The following is a 27,229-nucleotide window of genomic DNA, read 5'->3' on the forward strand; positions in this document are numbered from 1 at the left end:
CATTTTGGAAACTAGACCTAATTGGGAACTTATCTAGGTCTGCGGGGGTCATGTTCCGTTTGCAGAGGCCCTGATGTGCCTAAACAGTAAAAAAAAAAACCCACATGTGACATTTTGTAAACTAGACCACCAATGAACTTACCTAGATGTGCCCCCTTTTTGGAACTAATCTGTTTCCTGTAAAGTAAATTAGTAGTGCATGGAGGTGTGGTACAATTTGAAGCAATCCTTCATACACAGGCCAGGTTTTTCGGGGCAGGTGTCGCATTGATAAATGGTGTCCTTGCGTATTCCCGTTTTGTAACACACTCGACACCATTTTTGCGACTTACCTCTTTTTCCAGTACGATACGAGCACCTTCAGTTCCGGAAGTACTGGTGCCCGCTCCTTCCCTCGTGCCAAATATCAGGGCCTTAACCACTACCTCCTGGAACTGAAGGTACGACGTATCGGTGTGGCGTGCACATCGTGACAGCAGGAAAGCGTTGAGCATTGCCATTTGTACGATGTACACTGACAGTTTTTTGTACCACACCTTGGCCTTTCTCAAAGCACTGTATGGTTGGAGGAGTTGATCAGAGAGATCAACGCCCCCCATGGTTTTGTTGTACCCCAGTACATAGTCCGGTTTGCTGACCTATGTAGAGGTACCCCGTACAGTGCCGAGGGCACTGCCATCACCGTGTATGGTGGTCAAGAGAAGGACATCCCTCTTGTCCTTGACCACCAGCAGGTGGTCGCTACATTGGGCTCTGCTGTCACCCCTTCTGAGCATCTGCCCAAATAGCGTTTTCGGGAGGCCTATCTGATTTTTGCAGACAGTACCTCACGCAGAGAGGGATTTTAAGAGTGGGATGCTGGAATAAAAGTTATCAGTGTAGAGGTGATAACCTTTATCCAGCAGTGGGTGCACCAAATCCCACACAATTTTCCAACTCACTCCCAGGACAGGGGGACACTCAGGGGGTTTAATCCTGGTGTCCTTCCCTTCGTAGACTCTAAAGCTGTAGGTGTACCCTGAGGTACTCTCACACAGCTTGCAGAGTTTGATTCCGTACCTGGCCCTCTTGTCGACGGAATCTGAGCCGCCCCTTAAAATGAACCAAGGACTCATCCACGCAGATGTCCCTTTGGGACACGTACACTTCAGCTAACTTTTTGCTGAAGTGTTCGATGACCGGCTGAACTTTGAACAGACGGTCAAAGTTGGGGTCATCTCGTGCGGGACACTGTGCATTATCGGAATAATGCAGGAACTTATGGATGGCCTCATAACGCGTCCAGGCCATGACCACTCGGAACACTGGAGTGTTGTATAAAATATCAACACTCCAATATTGCCGAATTTCTGGCTTCTTTAGGAGCCCCATATGAAGGACCAGGCCCCAAAACTGCATCATTTCCACTGCGTCTACAGGAGACCAGTTAGAATATGATGAACTGGTGTTTCGCTCCAAAAATTGACGAGCATACAAATTAGTTTGCTCCACCATGAGGTTAACAAAATCCTCAGAGAAAAAGACTTTGAAAAAGTCTATTTCTGTGAGGCCGGTGGTGTCAAATTTGATTCCTGATTCTGCCACAAAATCAGGAATCAGTGGCTCGTAATTTTTGGGGGGCGAGGTCCATACGGGGTCCAAAGATGGGCGCGCTGGTTCATCTTCAGGAGTGGGTACTGCTTCATCTTCATCTATGGTGGGCGCTGCTCCTGTCCTGCGACGTCTGCGTGGCGGTTCCGCAGGACCTGAGGAGGAAGATGAGGAGGAGGAAGAATCTGAAGAGAAAAGGAATGTGGGATCCTCTCCCTCGCTATCAGTGTCGGAGGCAATGAAAGAATATGCCTCCTCCAATGAATAGCACTGTTGGGATGAATGTGACGGGCGGGACATTTTTTCATGTGGATATGGTGCTTGCGTGTACTTTATTTATAACTGTAAGTGTGTGTGTGTATGGGGATAGTGATTGGTGCAAACTTGTCTGAAAAAGAAAAAGCTGAAAGAAAAAACGCAAATAGGGAGAAAAAAATGCCTGTGAAAAGAAGTCTAAAACCGAAGGCCCTAGCTCTGATAAGTGAACCGCGTCACTTATCAAAGTTCGGTGGCTGCTGGGTGTGCGAACGGGGATGTGAAAAAAAAAAAAAGGAAAATGGCAGGCACGAGAGCTCTGATAAGTGAAACGCGTCACTTATCAAAGTTTGGCGGCTGTTGGGTGTCGCTCTCACGCCCTGACTGATGGGCGTGAGCCAAGGGGGTTTGTGGCCCCACTGTGCCACGAACCAGACTACCCTGGAAGGGGCGTGACTATGACAGCTGGCTTGGTTTTCACTAAAGCCTCTGATGGTGAGGTCAGGCTTGTGCGGCAGGCAGCTGCCAGGTGCTACTCCAGCGTGGTGCCTGGCTGTGGCTGCTGATCCCACTTGGAGAACAGGAACACTAGGACAGGTGTTGGCATCAGGCAGGACTAGCACGGATGAAACTCAGACGAGTAGGCTGGCACGGCTGAGACACACGGCTGGCCGAGACAGGACTGGCAGGAACGGCAGAGACACGGCTGGCAGGAACGGCAGAGACACAGGGCTGGCAGGCATGGCAGAGACACAAGGCTGGCAGGCATGGCAGATACACAGGGCTGGCAGGAACGGCAGAGACACAGGGCTGGCAGGAACGGCAGAGACACAGGGCTGGCAGGAACGGCAGAGACAAAGGGCAGGTTGGTGTGGTGTATGAAGGAACAGGTAGGGACCTGTTCACACAGAAGATGCAGGTAGGAAACAAGCAGGAAGGAATGGAGTGTGAAGGAACAGGTTGGGACCTGTTCACACACGAGATGCAGGTACGGAAACAAGCAGGAAGGAATGGAGTGGGAAGGAACAGGTTGGGACCTGTTCACACAGGAGAGAACCGCAAGGCTGCGGATAGGAATGGTAGAGCAGCAGGAGATGGAGCGGCAACAGAAGCTAAGCAGAGCGGAACCACAAGGAATGCGGAGAGGAGCTGCAGCAAGAGGTTTCTGCAGCAGCAAAAACTAAGCAGAGCGGAACCGCAAGGAATGCAGAGAGGAGCTGCAGCAAGAGGTTTCTGCAGCAGCAAAAGCTAAGCAGAACGGGACCGCAAGGAATGCGGAGAGGAGCTGCAGCAAGAGGTCTCTGCAGCAGCAGAGTAGAACGGAGCAGAACCGCAGGAGTGCGGAACAGAGGCAAAGCTGCAAGAGAGTGAATACCAGGCAAAGTCACAAGGGTTAAGAGCAGGCAGAGCCGCAAGAGTGCAGAGCATAAGCAGACTGAGAACACAAGGAAACACACAGCAGGGAAGGAAGTCACACACAAGGAGACAGAGATAGGACTAAGTACAGACAAGGTAATGGAACAACACAACACAATCTATACATTTTCTTACAGGAATACATTTTTGCTCCCAAAACAACAAAAAACATATAGACCTATAGTGTTACAGTCCAGTCCAGGTTCCCATATTAATACTTCTAGGACTGTATAACATAATGGAAGCAACAAAATTAGCAAAATTTTACAAAAATAATAACCTTTATTTAAATATTACAGATAATAACATCATATCAACAATAAATATGTGAGAATCACTAAAGACAGACAAGAAAACAGAGGATAAAGGATTTTGCCAAGGCAGCAAACTGCAGGGTAGAAACCACACCTCACTAAATTACATTGTATATAAAAAGCCCCAATCTGAGATTCCATATATAGATACAACCATGGCTCTTAAGTCATAATAGACTTGATAAAGAGATTCAAACAGGATATAAGTGGACTGGAGTAATATATCATATTACTATACATATAGGGAACTTCTTCTGCCGCACTAGCCACGCCTCCTGACTAAGCTCATCGGGCGAAACGAGGGATGAGGCGCCTGGCAGCAGGATTTACCCACCCTCCACAGATCAACCATGGCTACAGGTATAGCAAGCCAATATGTTACATCCTAAATCTATTTTTACCTCTTTGTGCTAGAGGTTTAAACTGGTCAGTTACTTCCCTGAATATATATTACTCCAGTCCACTTATATACTGTACAATATACAATAGAGGGGGTGATGCTAAATGTAAGCTTTTGCAAATAGAAACGAAATGGATGGTAACCCTAAACACTGTCACTCCCTTTGGTCTTAATGAGTTTGTTAGCTTCAAGTCTTTTTTATAAACATGTATATGCGCTATTTTAATAAGTTTCCTTTATTTTATTTAGTTTTGTATAGTATTTGATATTGATTTTAATTTTGTTATTTATTAGTTTTTCAGATCTGAGATTATTCTCTTTCTAAACAATTCCTTCATACAAGCATTTTCTCTCACCTTGGATCTGTTTATGGTGCTGTGCCACTTTTGGAGGTCTGCATGATGCTTGGTCCCACTGCGCGTCGTGGAATTATTCCTATGGAAATTGCATATAAATAAGAACTTATTATAGAATAATAACAACAGTAAAACTATAATGGAATTAAATAGCTTTTTGAACTATATCTAGATCAATAGATTGGTTTTGAGTAACAGTATTTTCAATCAATTGTGTAACATTTTGTATCTTGTTTTTGTAACATTTTGTATCATTGCTATGTCCGTGTTTGTTTAATTCTATCTAACTCTGCTTATGTTATGCAATCCTTTATTATTATTTTTTATTAATATTATTTAGATTCCATGCATATTCTGATTAACTATTTCCAATTACTGTTCTTCTTCACTACACCCAGATGCATAGCCCATGTGCGCTGCCGTGGTCTCGGGCTTGTCGCGGCGTCCGGTCACTGTGGTTACCATGGGGATGACTTTGTTCCTCCCTCTGGTCACATGCGGTGTGGGATGCCAGCGTCGGTCTTTTGAGAGCACGGCATCACAGAGTAATGAGCCGATTGATGCATTTTGCCGTTACCATGGATTCTCTATAGAAAGCCCCATGTGACTACATGGGAGAAATCTCATTGGTCCAAATCCAAAGGTCCTTCTGCATGTAATCGGTGCTCTCACTACTCACATGACTATACCATGTGACTATAAACTAGCATTACTATTGGTGCAGTTTTTGAAAGGTCCTTTTCTACATGATAATGGCTGGCCAATTCTTAAGCTTTCTATTGGTTAACTGTTATCGAGGACGCCCGCCTTTGGTGACATCATGATTATTATAACATTAGTGGGACACCACACACCGGCCCTCCATTAAATTTCAATTGCATGCACTATATAGGGAACCTCTTCTGCCGCATTAGCCACGCCTCCTGACGAAGCTCATCGGTCGAAACGCGCGTTGAGGCGCCTGGCAGCACGGCAGCAGGATTTACCCACCCTCCACAGATCAACCATGGCTACAGGTATAGCAAGCCAATATGTTACATCCTAAATCTATTTTTACCCCTTTGTGCTAGAGGTTTAAACTGGTCAGTTACTTCCCTGAATATGATATATTACTCCAGTCCACTTATATCCTGTTTGAATCTCTTTATCAAGTCTATTATGACTTAAGTGCCATGGTTGTATCTATATATGGAATCTCAGATTGGGGCTTTTTATATACAATGTAATTTAGTGAGGTGTGGTTTCTACCCTGCAGTTTGCTGCCTTGGCAAAATCCTTTATCCTCTGTTTTCTTGTCTGTCTTTAGTGATTCTCACATATTTATTGTTGATATGATGTTATTATCTGTAATATTTAAATAAAGTTTATTATTTTTGTAAAATTGTGCTAATTTTGTTGCTTCTATTATGTTATACAGTCCTAGAAATATTAATATGAGAACCTGGACTGTAACACTATAGGTCTAAAGGTAATGGAACAAGACAAGGTACAAGAACAAAGACACAGGGACCAGGATATACAGCCTCCTGGAGGGCGGACAAACAAGATCAAGGCAAGGCAAGGAGAAAAGCCTCTAGAGAGGGAGTAACACAGAGCAAGGCCTGGCAACTCAGAAGCTAAACACAAACTGAGCTAACACATAGCAAAAGCGCAGTCCACTGGGTGGAGCTGTACTAAATACTGGAGGCCTCTTGGTAATTGGTCAGAAACAGATTAGACAGGTGCTCCTGATTCCTATAAGAACCAGAGAGTTCAGGGGCCGCCCCCCTATGCACACAGCCAGGAAGCATGCAGAGAGCAGAGGCACAGAATATGGGGCTGGCAAGAAACAGAAACCACATCATGACCTGGAGCAGTGGGTAAGATAGTGTGAGAGATGAGAGGCCATGCCGTGATGCCAACAGAGTTGTTACACTGGGTGTGCGAACGGGGATGTGAAAAAAAAAAAGAAAAGGGAAGGCACGGGTTAGACGCGGCGGCTGGGTGCGCGCACGGAGATGGGGGGGGGAAAGGGAAGGCACGGGTTAGACGCGGCTGTGTGAACGCACGGGGATGGGAAAAAAAGGGAAGGCACGGGTTAGACGCGGCGGCTGGGTGAGCGCACGGGGGGTGTGAAAAATAAAAGTGAGCACAAGTGTTGATCTGTGAACTGCATCACCAATCAACGCTCGGCGGCTGCTAAATTTGGGCACGAAGGCGGCGCAAAGTGGGGGTGGAGGGGGAAGAGGGGTGAAGAGAGATCGGGCCGGGATCGGGGATCAATACTTACGGTTGTAGTATCTTCTTTCTTCTGTATTCTTTCTTTTTTCTTCAGCAAGAACTGTGGTGTCACAGGCTACTGTGGCACCACAAGTCCCAAAACAGGAGGGTATCTCTCAGCGTGACAGCTCTGCAGGAATCCTCAACTAGTGTGAGGATTCCTGCAGAGCAGTCAGGCAGGTCAGGGACAGGTGAGACATGTCACAGAGCGGTCACACCGCTGCTGTGACCTGTGATTGGTGGGATCGATGATCACATCGATCCCACCAATCAGAGGTGACGCCGCTGTTGCTAGGCACCAGCCTATGATTGGAGCTCACAGCTCCGATCCTAGGCAGGTCACCGGCAGGTCACCATCAGGGCACAGTGCGGTCACACCGCTGCTGTGACCTGTGATTGGCGCGATCGATGATCACATCGATAGCGCCAATCAGTACCTGCAGGTCCTGGCGTAGGATAGGTGCTGTAATAGCACCGATCCAGGAAGTTTCCGACGGGCGCGATCGATTTGATTGGTGTGATCGTCGATCGCGCCAATCTGGGGGGTTTTGGCCGATGCCTGGCGTTGCCAGGCACCGGCCTAGGATCGAGTACATCGGTACTCGATCCTAGCCTGGGACCTCACTGTTTCAGCCAATGAGAAAGGCTACGATTGGCTGTTCAGAATTGAACAGCAAATCACAGCAATCGGGAGGCCGGGGCAGTGGAGACAGGCCCTAGGATGCCGACACCATCTTCCTCCAGGTAAGATGGCGTCAGAATTTTAATGCGATCACTGCGACTTAAGTCGCAGTGTCGCATTAAAGGGCATGACGTACTACTCCGTCCATGGGAAGTAGGGCCCACCCCACATGGACGGAATAGTACGTCTAATGGCAGAAAGGGGTTAAAATTTAATTTTTGTTTTTTATATACTTTAGCATAAGGGGACTAGACAAGGCCTCTGTATGACTGTCATGGGTATATGAGAGATGGACTATGGGATAGAGGATATGTATGATGGTATATGGGCACTGGACTATAGGATGGAGGATATGTATGATGGTATATGGGCACGGGACTATGGGAAGAAGAATCATGATAATTTGTTTCAACAAACCCCACTTAGTAAATAGAAAGCACATGAAATTAATACAAAAAAATTTATTACATACAAATCCAGATGAAAGGGGGTTTTTTTAAACGTAAAACACAATTTGCTATTGATCTTGGCTTCTTCTGACACAATTTGATATTGATCTTGACTTTTGACACATTTTGATAGTGATCTTGGCTTCTTCTTTTGGGTTGGTCAATCTTCTTGCATCCTTCTCTGCTGTTCAGGCTTCACAATACCAGCACAGGAGTATTGCCAGTGCACGGCACCTTCTGGACTCATAAAGTAGTCAGTGAAGGTTTCTCTCACACGTACACCTGAGTTGGAGGGCCTTCTCAGACCCACGTTGACCCCTGGATTAAATACTGGATGCTGGTACTCCACATCTATGTCAGTGCTGTACTCACGAGCATAGTTACGGAGTACACAGCATGCCTTAATCACAGCGTCAACGGGGTCTGTGTCCAACTGGATGGGTGTGTGAAAGATCCTCTACTGACTACTCATAATCCCAAAGGTGCATTCCACATATCTGCATGCACGACTCAGCCGATAATTAAAAATCCTCCGCCAGGCAGTCCCCTTTGTGAGTATGGGCGCAGCAGGGTTGTCATTAAGGGAAACGCCTCATTGAATACCATCACAAAGGGCACTGGATGTGTGAAACCCGGCAAAGGTCGCGGGGCTGGAAGCGTTCCGCAATCTCAAAGAATTTGCAGACCAATCTGTGATGTTCGCAACACCCGAGAGTCCCCAGTACTACCACAGGCACCAACATCAATGGCAACAAATTTGTAATGTGCATCAGCCACCGCCATTAGGACCACAGAAAAATACTTCTAATAATTAAAGAAGCATGATCCTGATCGTGGTGGCTGCTGAACCCTTACATGTTTGCCATCGACTGCACCTATGCAGTTTGGGAAATTGGCCACAGACTGAAAGCCTGCTGCAACCTGCAGTCAAGTCTCCTCGGTTGGGGAAAGCATCACGACGGGCTGCAACTTCTACCAGATCACGTTACATGTGCACCTCACAATTTAAGAGATGGTGGATTTACCAACTCTAAATTGGAGGTGAAGGGATGTATAGCTCTCTCCTGTGGCCAAAAATCTGCAAAGAAAAAGAAAAGATTATTAGAAATGTCACACAAAAATGTAAGGAAACCTGTCAGCAGTTATGGGCGATATACTGTAATATGCGGCCACCTCCTTTCAGGTCTCATCTGAAGCATTCTATAATGCTGGCCATAACACCCCTGTCCAACAAGAAGGGTATAAAAAAAATAAACCAAAATGTAAAAAAATAAGACACAACTGCGTGGGGCGGTCACGTCAGATCGCACTTGCAGGTCTGTGTCCGGCCACTCCAATCTTTTTGCAACGCCGCCCTCCTGCTTGCTTCAACGCTCTACTGCTCAGCCGTACTTATCTGGCCCGTTGAGGGCATAACTAATTCCTGCAGTGAGCAAGCGAAAGGAAAGGTCTGAGAGCCACAGCGCATGCACACCTCCGGACTTTGCTCTATCCTCATCAGGACACAAAATTACACCTGCGCAGTAGAACGATGAACCAAGCAGGAGAGTGGTATCGCAAGAAGGTAGGCGCAGGACCTGGACCTGTGACACCTATCAGATAAGATCACACGATAGCGCCCCACCCACGGGTATAAAACAAATTAAGTTTCTAATTTTTCTTATCTATCTCCTCTGACCCGGGGGGGTTAATTATAAAATGCTGTAGATAAACCCTGAAAGACAGTGGTCGCATCTTATAGCAGCCAAAAATGCTGACAGATTCCAGGTGTGTTTTACACATATTTCAGGTACCGTAAAACACTGTACCAGAGATATCCATGTCCATGTGTCTGTGTGTGTGCGGTACACATGAGGCAACCGTGTGCCGCCCATGTGATGCATCATGGCAACACAAGTCTCATTCATACATAAATAAGCAGATGACAAAGCTTTTTAGTGGAAAAATAAGGCCGTGATGTTTATTTTTGGGTAACTCGGTAATAAATTAACAAACATTACCAAATAAATTCATCAGATATATGACCAAATACTCAAAAAACCAATAAACCATCCACCCAGAGACTGGACGATTTTCCCACAATATAAACATCACGACAAAGCAATAATTAAGGGAGGGAGGGTGGGGTCTTCTTTCTTCAAACGGTACCTCAGAATGATTGAAACCTGCCAGTACTTGGCCTTAAATATCCCGGCGACAGCTCGGCAACGCGCTGACAACCAACTGTCAGCCGTTAAAAGACCGCCAAAACAGCTGATTGGAGCCGGATTTACCCTCAGACAGAACATTATAAATAAACAACCAAAGAATTAACCCATAGTTAACCGTAAAAACTGTCCATTGAGCTGTAGAGTCTGTGTGGCCATGTGACCCCCCTATATTCCCTACTTGAAGTGGGGGGGGCTTCCATGGCAACACAAGCCTTATTCATACATAAATAAGCACATGACAAAGCTTTTTAGTGGAAAAATAAGGCCGTGATGTTTATTTTTGGGTAACTCAGTAATAAATTAACAGACATTACCAAATAAATTCATCAGATATATTACCAAATACTCCAAAAACCAATAAACCATCCACCCAGAGACTGGGCGATTTTCCCACAAGCCTCGACTCAAAGAGTTGAGGTTCCCCCCCCAAAACCGCACAGCCATTTTTCCACTATGCTCTGCATATTTAGATTAAAAATGTCAAGACCAATGTTAGATAAATGAACCAAATCCTGCCGATAGAGTCCAGGTAAAAAACCTTCAAGGTCGACGTGCCTATAGGAAAAACCGTTAACCATCGGAAAGAATTTCTCCATGTTTTTATTCACCCTTTTGCGAATTTTATCCAGAAATCCGGATTCAGGTGAATTCCACGCCAACCTAGGAACGATCTCGGAAAATACAAAACCCGGATAAGGGAAAGATTGCCTGAGACTAACCATATCGGCTCGCATATTAGCGAGCAAATCCAAAGTTCTCAACTTTCCGAGATCATTACCGCCTATATGAAAAACAACCAAATCAGGAAATGGAAACAAATTAAAACAATACTTAAACTCTAAAACCAAGTTATGCCATCTCAGTCCACGAACACCATGCCAAAATATTTGGACCAAAGAGAGAGATTCTCTGTATAGGACCGTTGAGAAGCTCGCTTCTGAGCCCAGAAAACAAAAGAGTGACCGATGATCCAAACTATGGTTGGACCTGAAAATAAATCAACAATTAGTATTCATATAGGTCGTGTCGAACATATAGCTTAAACCTCCCTGATTCCCATCTGCCAATTAGCTTAATCTGGGAATCGCAGAGGCCAGCCCTAGAGGCCTTAGTTGCGGCACCAATCCTAAATGAGTGAGAGGAGATTTTGAGATGTTCTTTGCCTAAGACTCTCAAACAGTTTTTTAAAATGAAATTAAATTGAAAAACTGTAGCTGGAGAACCGTCTTTATGGATAAACAACGGTCCATCCGAGGATGATCTGGCATGCAACCAATGACTAACGTTCAAAACTGGGCAGATGAAAGGATCAGGGAAGGAAACAATCTTAAAACTGGTTCCCCTTGCTAATTGATCGGTCTTAGACTTCCTAATAAATAGTATGAAAAAAACACCAAACAACTTCAAATCGGACAACATCAGACCAGAAGGGTGAGATTTTTTAGCAGATACTAATTCCCCTATTCTAAGAGCCCCGAAAAAGGCCAAACAAAAGGCTGCATGGAACAACAAAACCTCGTCAGAGTTTATACAAACCCGGCTTAGAGCAGAGCATAAATCTTTAAGGAGGGGCAAAGAAATCGGCCGTCTGGTGTCGGGTTGAAAAGTGCTCCTCCTAAAGCCCTTTAAAAACTGTTTAATAGGAAAAAGTGATGCCAAGGGCGATTCTCCAAAAAGTTTAAGAAAAAATGAAACACCCGCTAAATATTTGGTCACAGCAGAATAAGACAAACCTTTAACGACTAAAGACTCAGGAAATTTTAAACCAGAAATGGGGTCAGCCACTCTTGGGTTGAAGGCATTTAAATTACAAAAATTAAGCCAAGCGAACCATGCGGCCGAGTAGCTGGCCCATGATCTATCAGATAAAGATTTCTCAATAAAATGAGGGTTCAGATTGAAATCACATCCCAAATTGCATGGGGGCAAGGAGTCTCTTCTGAATCCGCCTCTGGAACCTGCAAACGAAAAATTGACCAATGATGTTCACACAAAGCATCAGTTGTGGTATAACGTTTGCTTCTGCCAGAGCTTGCCTTAAGCCAAATGTTCAGTTTAAGACACACCAGAACCAGTTGTCTCAAAATACCCGCAGCCCATTTGTTTTTGGAGGACAAGGTGTTAATGGAGAAAATCACACCTGGGTCAAGAGATAAAATGACAATTCTAGAGTTTTGGACAAGTGAACCCCAAGTAGAGATACCCAAAAAAATGGAAAAAAGCTCCAAAACCATCAAGTTGCTGGTAACGCCACCAGAAACCCAAGAATTAGGCCAATCTTGTGCGATCCAGTGCGATGAAAATAAGATTCCACAACCAGTGGAGCTCCGAACGGAGACAACAAATGGGAAAGAATCCGAGGAAGTGAAAGGGGTTTGCCAACAAGATTTTCCATTATACTCTGAAAGGAAAGACAGCCAAATTCTGGCGTCTTCCTTCAAAGCAGAACTGATTCTTACATGAGAATTAGGACATGAAACACCTTTGGTGGCCTCATAGAGGCGGCGAGAAAATGCTCGGCCAATCGGAATAATTCTTACGGCAAAATTCAGTAGGCCCAATAAAGACTGTAATTCCTTAAGGGTAGATTTTGGTTTGGAGAGAAAATTATTCAAGGCAGAACGCAGTTTGGCAATTTTCTCATCCGGGAGTCTACATTCCATAGCAGAAGAATCCAAAGTAATGCCTAAAAATTCAATCGACCTAGAGGGAAAAACAGTCTTTTCGTGGGCAATGGGAACACCGAAATGTCTGCACATGTCAATAAAAGAATTCAACGTAAGAAGACACTCTGAAGAAGAAGAGGGACCCACAAAAAGAAAGTCGTCCAAATAATGTAATATGCCCGCCCCAGGAGAATTTGATTCTAAAACCCAGTGTAAAAACGAGGAAAAGCTTTCAAAATAAAAACAGGACAAAGAAAAACCCATAGGAAGACATTTATCAAAGAAAAAACAATCGAGAAAATGAAAACCCAAGGAAGAAAATCCGTCAGGATGGACAGGGAGAAGCCAAAAGGCATATTTAATATCGGATTTTGCCATTAAAGCATCCTGACCAAATTGCCTCATAATGTCAACTGCCTTGTCAAAAGAAGAATAAGAGACTGAACAGGCTGAACTATCAATCTCATCATTCAGGGAAGATCCAACAGGAAAGGATAAGTGGTGAATAAGCCGAAAGGAATCCGGATCTTTTTTCAGGACGACACCTAGTGGACAAATTCTAAAATTGGGAAATGGAGGGAATGAGAAAGGACCAGCTACCCTACCGAGTTCCAATTCGCTCATAATTTTTTCTTGTACCACATCTGGATAAACATAAACCGAGCGTAAATTCTTAACGATTTGGCAGCCAGACCCCTTGAAAGGAGGAATGAAGAAGCCAGAAGAAAATCCGTTAAAAAGCAAGCTACTGATCATTTGATCTGGGTATTGATTTAGCCATGAAACCATTCTTTCCACCTTCACCGGGGTCTGCGCTCTTTCCACTAGACTCTTTCAAAAGGCACTGAGCTGATTGCTTTTTGAAACATTTAAATGCGGGGTGTGCATTCCCACAAAAGGAGCACTCGTGACGGAACCGACAATTAGAGCTCCATTTACAATTGGACTCATTAAAGGCAAAACAAAAGCCTTTCCTAGGGGTGGCTGAGGATCTGGTAGAAAAGTGTCTTTGAGGAAGTATTAAATTCAACCATAAGCCGACATCCTTACTACCCCAGTGGACCTCTGGGTGCACCCGCTCAGCACCGCACAGCTTTTGGCGGAAAGCTTCATCATAATGAAGCCAAGCGACTCCATCAAAATTGCGGTATGCCTCAAGAATGATATCAATGTGCTGGAACAATTTGCTACACAGCTGAGGGGATTTTTCGCCAAGAACTGCCGAGTAAATAGAAAACGTCTGTATCCAATTATTGAAAGATTTGAATGCACGCTTAGCGTCATCTGAATCAGGCTTGTCGTCTTTCTTGTCTAATTTACTTGTCTGTTCTCTGCGGGGAAGTAGTGAAAACAAATCTACGTAATGATTGCTCCATATGAGCTCTTTAGTAACAGAGCTCAAAAGGAAGCCTAGAGGGGATAATTCACATGTTAAAGCTTCCTTAAAAGTGTTCCTAGGAGTAGCAGTAGTTAGATCTATAGAGGAAATGGAAGGGGGGGGGGGCTGAAGGAAGAACACCGCTTAATGCCTCTGAAAGCACATTCTGTATAATGTGCTTTATATCAGAATTAAACACAGATAAATGGGTATTATTAATCTCACCCCTTCCAGCGCTTCTGTCCTCCTGTGGTATCTCCGGTGCGCAGCCTGCGCTCGAGCCCTCCATGTTAGGCGAGCGCACCTGCGTGGCAGTGGAAGGCAGGAACTCCGAATCCCGAGAGTGCGGTGGCAGACCTCTGGAAGGAGGAGGAAAGGGGAAACCTGCAGCCGCTGAATGAGGTGAGCCGGCATTTGAAGTTGGCGCTCTTGTCGCAGGTCTCTTCCGGCCGCGAAGATCCTCAGCCCTGTCGGCGGCGCCTGATGACGTAGACGGCAGTTCGTCATGACGCCCCCGGAAATCTCGAGATGGACTGCGAGACTTCCTTGATGGAGGCTGGCGGGACTTCCCGCTGCGCTCCGATGGAGGATGGCTGACCGGAGAAGCTGCCGGCGATGGGGAGTAAGCGGTCCGGGGCTTCCTCTTCCTGGTGCTGGCGCGATAGCTTGGCGGTGACACCGGAGGAGGGCTCGGAGGCTGTGGCACGGCGCTGGGGTCCGACGGAGGAGGGACGGCTTCTGGAGCTGAGGTAAGGGGCCTCATATTGAGGCAGGTCCTCAACCATTCAGCGCCGTCTTCCTCCCCAGCTCTCGCCAAAATCTGTTGAAGTAGGCTCTCCATTCAGACGGGTGTCTTCTTTCTTCAAACGGTACCTCAGAATGATTGAAACCTGCCAGTACTTGGCCTTAAATATCCCGGCGACAGCTCGGCAACGCGCTGACAACCAATTGTCAGCCGTTAAAAGACCGCCAAAACAGCTGATTGGAGCCGGATTTACCCTCAGACAGAACAATATAAATAAACAACCAAAGAATTAACCCATAGTTAACCGTAAAAACTGTCCATTGAGCTGTAGAGTCTGTGTGGCCATGTGACCCCCCCTATATTCCCTACTTGAAGTAGGGGGGCTTCCATTCCCACACGGATGGCTAGCAGGGAAAAAGCGCTACAGTAAGCGCAGTTAGCGGTGGCAGGTGCTGAAGATAAATCCTATTCTTCCCTGATGGCGCTGAAGATAAATCCCATTCTTCCATGATGGCGCTGAAATCATGCATAGCAGGGGAGAATGATGACAACATCTTCATCACCTGCTGTCAGGGCACAGTGCTTTCTGTACTGCTTCTTCACCAGTGCAATGCGTGTCACACAGAGGACATCAATGTGTGTTCTCCGTGTGCACCTGTGCGTGACACTTTGTGGACCGCGCTAAAGGTAAAAATCTGACATGTCAGCGTGTTTTGCCCACGGACACACAGCCGGCGAAATCACGCTGACGTGCCTAGACCCATTAATTTGAGTTGGTCTACGTTTGTCAGTGTCTCCGGGACATGTGACAACTTTCATGACACGTACCGGACACACTGACGTGTGAAAGAGGGCTAATGATATACAAACAAAATATTAGTTACTTACCGCAAGGTGATGAGCAGCCTTTCCTCAGCAGAGATGGCCTTCCTCATGACCGTTACACACAAGGTCAGATGGGGTGCCAGAATTTCAAGCAGTCTGTCAAAAGCTGGGATGGTCAGACGGCAGAAGGAAACAAATTTGTCGGGAAATCTGGAAATTTGACAGGGGAAAAAAAGGTTAGTTAACAAATGATTACAGTTTTTGGGACACATTTTAATTAGGATACTGTCTTTAGATATTTGGCAACTTACCTCCTCAAATCTGTATAAAGCACATAAAAGTGCCCCTTCTCCATGCGCTCAGCTAAGAGTGGGTGCACCCACATTTTGCGTGCTCACCTTCTCCTCTGCTGCTGCGCCTAAAATAAAAATAAAAATATGGTTTAGTACACAACACAGTGAAAAAACAAAGACATGTCAATGTTTTTGGACATCTACTTTAGCTTACCTGCTCTCTGTGATGATTAAAGATTTGCAGCAGTAACCCCAGCATCATAATCCTGTAGGGCCTGCGGAGCTGTAGCTGCGGGCTCAGATCTTGGCTCCGTTCTGTGATCTTGGAGCAACCGTCCACTCATTATTGCTGTGTCTTTCCAAAATGGAGAATGGAAGAAGGGGTTGGATAAGGAAATGACATCACATTTTTTTTCTTAGTCAAGTTTGTCAAGTTTATATCTTTATTGCTGTAAAAAACGCAGACAATTCTGCAGGTAAAACCACAATGAAAAACGCATCAAAACCGCACCTGCGTTTTCTGCCAAGAGATGCGGATTCAGTGCGGAAAAATCCGCAGGCAAATCCGCAACGTGTGCACATACCCTTTTAGGGACATCACATCTGAAGTAACTGAGGGGCCCAAAAGTGACACCATTCTAAAAACTGCACCCCTCAAGGTGCTCAAAACCACATTCAAGAAGTTTATTAACCCTTCAGGTGCTTCACAGGAATTAATGAAGTGTGGAAAGAAAAAATAAATATTTAACTTTTTTTCAAAACATTTTTCCTTTAGACCCAATTTTTATTTTTATTTTTATTTTCACAGGGGTAACAGGAGAAAATGGACCATAAAATTTTTTGTGCAATTTCTCCGAAGCATTCGGATACTCCAAATGTGGAGGAAAACCACTGTTTAGGCACACAGCAGAGCTCAGAAGGGAAGATGCGCCATTTGACTTTTTGAATGTAAAATTTGCAGGAAAAATTAGGGGACACCATGTCTCGTTTGGTGAGCCCCCGATGTTCAAAACAGTGCAAACCCCCACAAGTGACACCATTTTGGAAACTAGACACCTCAGGGAACTTATCTAGATGTGTATTGCAAACCTTGAAACCCCAGGTGCTTCACAGAAGTTTATAAAGTTGAGCCATGGAAATAAAAAAAAAACAAAAAAAAAACATCTTTCCCACAAAAATGGTTTTTTAGCACTGTTTGGTCAACACGGCAGGTCTCGGAAGTTAAGGAGCGCCATTTGACTTTTTGAATGTAAAATTTGCTGGAATAATTAGTGGACGCCATGTTGCGATGTGCCATGAGTTATTGACTCAAAGTAGTGAACGGCTCCCTCAGGGTTTCGCCTGAATCATGTAACTCAGATATTTAGATGGAAACCCTCATGTAAGTGCTCAGTGTAGAGCGCTGGATAAATGTGATGTCAAATGTCAAGTAAAATGTTCCCAACTAAAGCTTCCACAAAAAAAAACAAGTTCCCACTCAGGTCCGTCATCTGTCAATCGAAATATAGAAGGCTTCCATGTTACTGGTAGTACAAAGGCTCTGGAAAAGTGCTATAAGTCATTGCAATCCAAAATAAATCCAAACTAATTCTGCGCTCCCAAATCCAAATGCCCCTCTACCTTCTGAGCACTACAGTGTGCCTAAACAACATTTAGCATCCACCTGTTTGGCAGGGGTATAATTTCCAAAATTCTTAGCCGCCCAATTGTATAAATTTCTGTGAGGCACATGTGGTGTAAACTATCTCACTGCACCCCTAGATGAATTCATTGAGAGGTTTACTTTGTAAAATAATGTCACATATGGAGGTGCTTCTGCTGTTCTGGCACCTCAGGGGCTCTGCATGTGACATGGCACCCTGAAAGCAAAATGTGAACTCCAATATGGCGCTTTTTCCCTTTTGAGCTTTGCACTGTGCCTCAAAAGTAGCTTTCGACCACATATGGGGTATTGGCGGACTCAGGAGAAATTGCACAACAAATTTTATGGTCCATTTTCTCCTGTTTCCCATGTGAAAATAAAAATTTGGGGCAAAAAGGAAATTTTTGTTTGAAAAATGTTATTTTTTATTTTCAGGGCTTTACGTTATAAACGTCTACGAAGGGGGTTCAAGGTGCTCATCACACATCTACAGTCATGGCCAAAAGTATTCACACCCCTGCAATTCTGTCAGATAATACTCAGTATCATCCTGAAAATGATTGCAAACACAAATTCTGTGGTATTATTATCTTCATTCAATTTGTCTTAAATGAAAAAACACAAAAGAGAATGAAGCAAAAAGCAAAACATTGATAATTTCACACAAAACTCCAAAAATGGGCCAGACAAAAGTATTGGCACCCTTAGCCTAATACTTGGTTGCACAACCTTTAGCCAAAATAACTGTGACCAACCACATCGGGTAACCATCAATGAGTTTCTTACAATGCTCTACTGGAATTTTAGACCATTCTTCTTTGGCAAACTGCTCAAGGTCCCTGATATTTAAAGGGTGCCTTCTCCAAACTGCCATTTTTAGATCTCTCCACATGTGTTCTATGGGATTCAGGTCTGGACTCATTGCTGGCCACCTTAGAAGTCTCCAGTGCTTTCTCTCAAACCATTTTCTAGTGCTTTTTGAAGTGTGTTTTGGGTCATTGTCCTGCTGGAAGACCCATGACCTCTGAGGGAGACCCAGCTTTCTCACACTGGGCCCTACATTATGCTGCAAAATTTGTTGGTAGTCTTCAGACTTCATAATGCCATGCACACGGTCAAGCAGTCCAGTGCCAGAGGCAGCAAAGCAACCCCAAAACATCAGGGAACCTCCGCCATGTTTGACTGTAGAGACCGTGTTCTTTTCTTTGAATGCCTCTTTTTTTTCTCCTGTAAACTCTATGTTGATGCCTTTGCCCAAAAAGCTCTACTTTTGTCTCATCTGACCAGAGAACATTCTTCCAAAACGTTTTAGGCTTTTTCAGGTAAGTTTTGGCAAACTCAAGCCTGGCTTTTTTATGTCTCGGGGTAAGAAGTGGGGTCTTCCTGGGTTTCCTACCATACAGTCCCTTTTCATTCAGACGCCAACGGATAGTAAGGGTTGACACTGTTGTCCCCTTGGACTGCAGGGCAGCTTGAACTTGTTTGGATGTTAGTCAAGGTTCTTTATCCAACATCCGCACAATCTTGTGTTGAAATCTCTTGTCAATTTTTCTTTTCCGTCCACATCTAGGGAGGTTAGCCACAGTGCCATGGGATTTAAACTTCTTGATGACACTGCGCACGGTAGACACAGGAACATTCAGGTCTTTGAAGATGGACTTGTAGCCTTGAGATTGCTCATGCTTTCTCACAATTTGGTTTCTCAAGTCCTCAGACAGTTCTTTGGTCTTCTTTCTTTTCTCCAAGCTTAATGTAGTACACACAAGGACACAGGACAGAGGTTGAGTCAACTTTAATTCATGTCAACTGGCTGCAAGTGTGATTTAGTTATTGCCAACACCTGTTATGTGCCACAGGTAAGTTACAGGAGCTGTTAATTACACAAATTAGAGAAGCATCACATGATTTTTCGAACAGTGCCAATACATTTGTCCACCCCCTTTTTTATGTTTGGTGTGGAATTATACCCAATTTGGCTTTAGAACAATTCTTTTTGTGTTTTTTCATTTAAGACAAATTAAATGAAGATAATAATACCAAAGAATTTGTGTTTGCAAACGTTTTCAAGAAGAAACTGAGTATTATATCACAGAATTGCAGGGGTGTGAATACTTTTGGCCATGACTGTATGTACATTCTTTCAGGAGCCTAATTTCCAAAATGGGGTCACTTGCAACTGCTTAGGCACATCAGGGACTCTCCAAACTCGACATGGTTCCGCTCTTGATTCCAGACAACTTTGCATTCAAAAAAGTCCAAAGGTGCTCCCTCCCTTCCAATTCTTGCCATTTACCTAAATAGTGCTTTTCACCCACATATGAGGTATCGGCGTACTCAGGATAAAGAAATATTGAGGTTCATTTTCTCCTGTTACTATTGTGAAAATACAAAATTTGGGGCTAAAGTAAAATTTTTGTGAAAAAAGTAAAATAATCATTTTTCTTTTCCTTCCACATTCCATTAATTCTTGTTAAGCACCTGAGGGGTTAATACACTTCTTGAATGGGGTTTTAAAGGATTGGAGGGGTTTTTAGAATGGTGTTACTTTTGGGTGTTTTCTGTCATATAAGCGCCCCATAGTCACTTCAAATGTGAGGCGGTCCCTAAAACATGGTTTTGTAAAAGTTATAAAAATGAGAAATCGCTAATCAACTTTTAACTCTTCTAAATTTCTAACAAAAAAATGATGTTTAAAAAATTGTACTGATGTAAAGTAGACATGGTAAATGTTATTTATGAACTATTTTGTGTGATATAACTCTAGTATAATGACATAAGGCTGAAAAACTGGAAAATTGTGAAATTTTTCAAATGTTTCACAAATTTCCAATATTTTCACAAATAAGAGCAAGTCATATCGAAGAAATGTTATCATTATCATGACATACAATATGTAACGAAAATACAGTCTCAGAATCAATGGGATCTGTTGAAGCGTTCCACCTCATAAAGTGACATTGGGCAGATTTACAAAATGAGGCTCGATCATTAAAGGGAACCTGTCAGCAGGATTGTGCACAGTAACCTACAGACAGTGTCAGGTTGGCGCTGTTCTACTAATTACAAAGATACCTTGGTTGATGAAATCCGTCTTGTGGCTTTTGTTTTATCTGAATTTGCAGTTTTCAGTTAATGAGTTTCTCATGCTCCAGGGTGGCCTGTGTAGCGGGACTTTATGTGGTGCTCTGCATACATATTAATCTGTATGGATTAGGAATTTTCCCTCGTCCCCCAGTGACCTGTCCCCTATTTTACATAATGAATATAATATGTATTGAAAAAAATAAATAAATAATCACATTCAGCAGGCAGGCGCCTTCGGCGGCGCCTGCTCTGCAGCATGATCGCATCTTTAATATGCATTAAATTATTTTATCTAGTGATATACAGTTATTCTGAAAAAAATAAATTGTCTCAAAATGGCACCGGCCACGCCTGCGCAGTAGCATCTATGAGCAATCCAATAAATGCTACTGCGCAGGCGCCATTTTGCTAGAGCAAAAACAAATTCTCAGTCTGCACAGTTGCATCTATTGGCGATTACAAGCTGTGATACTTTCAAAAGGGGGTGCTACTAGATACGGTACTAACCATGCAGGATGCCCTAACTTTTCCATCAACCCATTTTCATTTTTGCAATATTTAAAATGTAAAGAATTACAATATTTTTTTGCCTAATACAAAGGAAATGTGTCATCTTTAACTTTAGGCCTTTTAGAGATACGGTAATTTAATCTTCAACTTGCTTAACTGATCACAATAGCTCACAAACAATAACCCTTGTTAAAAACAACCTTTATTAGGTATATACAGCTCTGGCAAAAATTAAGAGACCACCACATCAAAACCCTGTCATGGGCAGCTCAATCTCCAGACCTGAACCCCATTGAAAACCTCTGGAATGTAATCAAGAGGATGATGGATAGTCACAAGACATCAAACAAAGAAGAACTGCTCAAAGTTTTGTGCCAGGAGCAGTGTGAAAGACTGGTGGAAAGCATGCCAAGACGCATGAAAGCTGCAATTAAAAATCATGGTTATTCCACAAAATATTGATTTCTGAACTCTTCCTGAGTTAAAACATTAGTATTGTTGTTTCTAAATGATTATGAACTTGTTTTCTTTTCATTTTTTGAGGTCTGAAAGCCCTGGGTTTTTTTGTATTTTTTTTATTTTGACCATTTTTCTTTGTAAAAAAATAAAATAAAAATTATTGCTTGGAAATTTGGAGACATGTAAGAAGTTTATAGAATAAAAGAACAATTTACATTTTACTCAAAAATATACCTATAAAGAGAAAAATCTGAAAACTGTACCTTTTTGCAGTGGTCTCTTAATTTTTGCCAGAGCTGTATTTAAAAAAAAAAAAAAACATCAGAAGATGAAAACAGGAGCAAAAAAGCAAAAGTGATAGGTGCTCAAAATGAAAAAGTCAGAGAGGTGATCCATCACTGATAACTCGGCTCTGCACACACCTTCCTGACTGCGGAGGCTGGCATCCTATAGAAAGGTAATGACAACTGGCGCCCCCGCTCATTCATCGACTGTCCCCAGACTAACCCTAATGGCCCTAGATAAGGGAGGGATGAAAGTCGACTATAAGGCCAGCGTCACACTAAACGTATGGAAAATCGGTCCGAATCTCCCTGCCGAGAGTCGCACAAGTGTTCTCCGTATGGTCATCCATGTGTAATGCGTTTGCAATACAATGATGGGATTTCCTCGCACCTATGTATCCGTATGACTTGCTTTTGGCTTTACATTTCTCACCCACTGAATTATATTGCTCAATGGGCTGAAATGAGGAAAATGTGCGAATTTGTCGCAAGCTACATGGATGGTTCGTGTGGCATCCAAGTTTTTCTCGCACCCATAGGCTTGCATGAGCGAGTCTCAGACGATATACAATTTTACACACACGTCGAATACGCCTGAGAAAAAATACGGTGATGTGACCTGCCCCACAGATTATCACTGGTCTGAGTGCTATGCGATGTTTTCTTGTATAGCACTTGTCCTTTTATGGTAGTGTGACTCCAGCCTAACTCTACTACTATAAACCTCAGCTGCAGAGAAAAGGATGCAAATGAAAAAGCGAAAGTGCAGCAAAGTGTACCTTAGGCACACTGTAGGGATTTCCAATATGGAACTGGGTGAGATACAAAATCAACTATGATACCAAAATACACTAAGGATGTACATTTGCCTAGGCTGGGAACAGGGCCGGCGTCAGCACCCGGGCAAGTGCCGGGGCCCTGGCGAGACGGGGGCCCATAAACGGTACGGTACACTGACTACGGGGGGCCCCTGCAGGCAGGGCCGGCGTTAGGGACAGACAGCTGCCTAGGGGCCCCCGCTCCCCCAGGGGCCCTCAGCTAGCGGCACATCATGCAGCCACTATGGGGCCCCTGTGATGCAGGGGGGCCCACCTCTGCCACCAGCGCCAACTCCCCCGCTGCTGCCACATTGAACTATACCGGTGCCTGCGAGGCGTGTTTTTGCTTTTTTTTACTATAACAGTGAGTACTGGGCTGTGGGGCCATTCTCGGGGGGGGGGGGGATGCGGGCTGTGCTATATACTACATGGCTGTGCTATCTGCTACATGGCTGTGTTATATACTACGTGGGCTGTGTTATATGCTACGTGGGCTGTGTTATATGCTACGTGGGCTGTTATATATACTATGTGCCTGTGCTATATGCTACTGATTTTGCGCTTTTACAAATGTTCTACGTTAATACTTTCTAATGTTTACTTTGAATGTGACAATTTTTTTATGGAAAACTTTTTAATGTATGCAGTTTTTTCTTTGCAGCAAGTTCAGCTAACAATAAAATGCCTAACTGATAACTGAGGAAGAGGGAGTAGGTCACAAAAATTGGTATATAAGGGGTTGACTTATATAAAGCCCCTCTGCTGTATGGTATTGTAGAATTTACAATAGCTATCACTCATGTAAGAAGTGAAATCTGGCATTGTACTATACCTATATTTCTCTGCTGTATCTGTGCATCATGAATAGTGGTATGTGTTAAAGGGGGGGGGGGGGGCACTGAGACTCTTTCGCCCGAGGCCCTCAAAAACCTGGAGCCAGCCCTGGCTGGGAACCTGTACTGAAAGCCTGCAGATGGTCCTGGAAAGTGCAGAACACACAAAGGACGATGTAGTGAAAGAGTGCTCTGTCCCTAGCCTTGGAACCTCATGAGTACCTTCCTGCTTGCGGAGGTCGACACCCTAAGATGACGCGAGATGGTGCCTCCGCTCATGCATCGACTGGCTCTAGCATCCCTTAGGTGCCCCTGAAAAAAGTCTCATAGATAGAAGGTACAGAATGGGTCAATTTGTAAAGGGAAAGGGGGTAAATAAGAGTCTCAGAAAGGGTTCCCCCAGTGAATGGACTGGACAGTAATGGACGGTAGGGCAAAATAAAGTGAATTTATATGATAGGTACATACAACTAAAAGGCGATAGTATTTCAGGAATGTTTAAGTATTAGGGAAATCCTAGGATTGACCAGATAGATGACTGATCAGAAAACTAAGACGGTAGTTGTAACAAAAAATGTATATTGGTTGTAGAGGTACTATATTAGGATATATATGGCGCCTGTATACAAATGTTGTACTGTACTAGATACACAGTCAATGTAAAAAAAGATATCCACAAATGCAAGTAAAACATGAAAGAAAGGCATTTATAGCAATTTCCCATAATGAAGGTGGTGCGAGTAAGGCCTCTTAAATAACAAAACAAAATCTCACTGGTGAGATATAATGATGCAAAAGTCAGAATAGATAGAAAAGAGCTAAAGATATGTTACTCATCTTAGATGATACCACTTCAGAAGGGCTTCGAAGTCTCAATCTCATGTCTGGATAAGTATGATAGCGACAAATGTCTTTCAGGAGAGGTTGCATCCTCACTGTCACGGGGGTACTGGGTAGACTAAAGGTACCTTCACACTAAGTGACTTTGCAGCGAGAAAATCGACGATCCGTGACGTTGCAGCGTCCTGGATAGCGATCTCGTTGTGCTTGACACGCAGCAGCGATCTGGATCCCGCTGTGATATCGCTGGTCGGAGCTAGAAGTCCAGAACTTTATTTCGTTGCTGATCACCCGCTGTCATCGCTGGATCGGTGTGTGTGACACCGATCCAGCGATGTGTTCACTTGTAACCAGGGTAAATATCGGGTTACTAAGCGCAGGGCCGCGCTTAGTAACCCGATATTTACCCTGGTTACCATTGTAAAAGTAAAAAGAAAACATTACATACTCACCTTCTGATGTCTGTCACGTTCCCCGCCGGCGGCTAACCTGCACTGAATGTGTCAGCGCCGGCCGGCCGTAAAGCAGAGCACAGCGGTGACGTCACCGCTGCTGCCGGCGCTGACACAGTCAGTGCAGGAAGCTCTGAGCAGCAGCGCGTAACCCTGTGGACGCCGGGGGACGTGACAGACATCAGAAGGTGAGTATGTAGTGTTTTTTTTTTACTTTTACAATGGTAACCAGGGTAAATATCGGGTTACTAAGCGCGGCCCTGCGCTTAGTAACCCGATGTTTACCCTGGTTACCCGGGTGCTGCAGGGGGACTTCGGCATCGTTGAAGACAGTTTCAACGATGCCGAAGTCGTTCCTCTGATCGTTGGTGGCTGGAGAGAGCTGTCTGTGTGACAGCTCCCCAGCGACCACACAACGACTTACCAACGATCGCATCGCTGGTCATGATCGTTGGTAAGTCGTTTAGTGTAACGGTACCTTAAGGCTGGTTACCCGGGCCCCTGCGATATCCCTCAGGCTAGGGAAACCCTGTATGTCCCTCTCGCAGAAGTTACACTAAAGGTGTGCATGTCTAGGCCGCCAGGCCTGACCCTGACTCCTGTTTCAGCCCTAAGCTGAAACCACCACCCGCCACCCAGTGAAGAGACCACGCACCAATCCCCACAGAAAGCACAGACAGGGAAAACTGAAAAACGCACCACGCCGCAGACACACAGGAATACACAATAATGTGCACAGGGCAAAACAAATACAAATAGGAAGGAGGAATATGACAAAGGATAATACACCATCAGATACGATATTCCTATAACAAGACCACCACTCCAGACCGGAATCACTAGGCAAAAAGCACAAGCTATAATCGGCGACGCCCAAAGTCCAGCACGACTATTAAAGGCCGTGGACGTGACCCAGCCTCCAACCTGATTACCAGCTAGATTAACCCTGAGCAAGCTGGATAAAGTCTAGCCGATGCCACTGAGCATGTAGTGGACGTATGAGGAATTACCGCTGTCTGTCGGACGCCCTAGTGTGAACAGCGTCCGACATGACAGTACTCCGCCTTCTACGAGGGACCCCAGGGCCCTCACGACTTATAGGACCCGGCTTGTCCGGATGGCGGCGGTGAAACATACTGACCAGCCGGTCCGCATGTATGTCCGAGGCTGGTACCCAGGACCTCTCTTCCGGCCCATAACCACGCCAGTATACCAAGTACTGTAATGTGCGGCGCACTACTCGAGAGTCAACCACCTTGGAGACTTCAAACTCCAAATTGCCATCCACCAAGACTGGAGGTGGCATAGGCGCCGTGTCCACAGAACCCACCACCTTTTTTAATAAAGATCTGTGGAACACGTTGTTTATTTTATATACCGTAGGGAGCGCCAAACGGTAGGCTACCGGGTTGATGATGGCGGCAACCCTAAATGGACCAATAAACCTTGGACCCAATTTCAAGAATGGAATCTTGAGTTTTATGTTTTTTGTGGACAACCACACCCAGTCACCCACACTCAAGTCCGGACCTGTCACACGTTTACTGTCAGCCACTCGTTTGTACCTTGCACCTACGCTTAGCAAGCGCTTTTTCACTCTCCTCCAAACGGATGACAGTTGTGCTCCTAACTGGTCCTCTTCCGAGATGCCAGTAGAGCCCCCCTGACGCAGAGTACAAAACTGAGGATGGAGCCCGAAAACACAAAAGAACGGGGACTTCCCAGACGATTCCTGACGGTGATTATTTAAAGCAAACTCAGCCAAAGGAAGGAACGTCGACCACTCCTCCTGATTGTCAGAAACAAAACAGCGTAAGTACTGCTCCAAATTCTGGTTCATACGCTCGGTCTGACCATTTGACTGAGGATGAAACGCAGAAGAATGCGACAACTTGATCTCCAGCCGTGAGCAAAAAGCTTTCCAAAATTTTGCCACAAACTGAGTACCCCTATCAGACACGATGTCAGATGGGACCCCGTGAAGTCTGACCACCTCCTGCACAAATACCTGAGCCAGAGTCTTCGCGTTAGGCAACGAAGGCAAAGACACAAAGTGCGACATTTTTGAGAACCGATCAACAACCACCAGAATGACCGTGTTCCCAGCAGAAGAGGGCAAATCTGTGATAAAATCCATGGAAATCTCCGTCCATGGCCCACTGGGTACCCCGAGAGGATGTAGTGTGCCAGCAGGACGAGAGCGGGACGTCTTAGCCCTAGCACACGTGGTACATGCTGAAACGTACGAGACCACGTCCTGTCGGATTTTGGGCCACCAAAACCGACGCGACACCAACTCCAAAGTAACCCTTAACCCCTGGATGACCAGCCAGGACAGCATCATGATGCTCACCAAACACCTTTAGGCGAAGATGGAGCGGAACAAACGATTTGTTAATGGGAAGCTCTGGTGGTACCTCCTCCTGAGCCTCGGCAATCTCCACCTCAACCTCGGTCGTGAGAGCCGAG

At 44.7% G+C, this 27,229-nt stretch overlaps 1 protein-coding gene across 1 annotated transcript in view; it reads right to left on the minus strand.

Moving 5' to 3' along the window:
* LOC143788781 (uncharacterized) overlaps window positions 1-27,229 on the minus strand; it is a 417,721-nt gene that overhangs the window by 323,036 nt on the left and 67,456 nt on the right. The window contains exon 2 of the mRNA XM_077278662.1: window positions 4,332-4,410. The gene's annotated coding sequence lies outside the window, so the exon portion shown is untranslated. The remainder of the gene's footprint in view (window positions 1-4,331; window positions 4,411-27,229) is intronic.

Source organism: Ranitomeya variabilis, chromosome 8 (assembly GCF_051348905.1).
Source record: "Ranitomeya variabilis isolate aRanVar5 chromosome 8, aRanVar5.hap1, whole genome shotgun sequence".
Classification (NCBI taxonomy): domain Eukaryota; kingdom Metazoa; phylum Chordata; class Amphibia; order Anura; family Dendrobatidae; genus Ranitomeya; species Ranitomeya variabilis.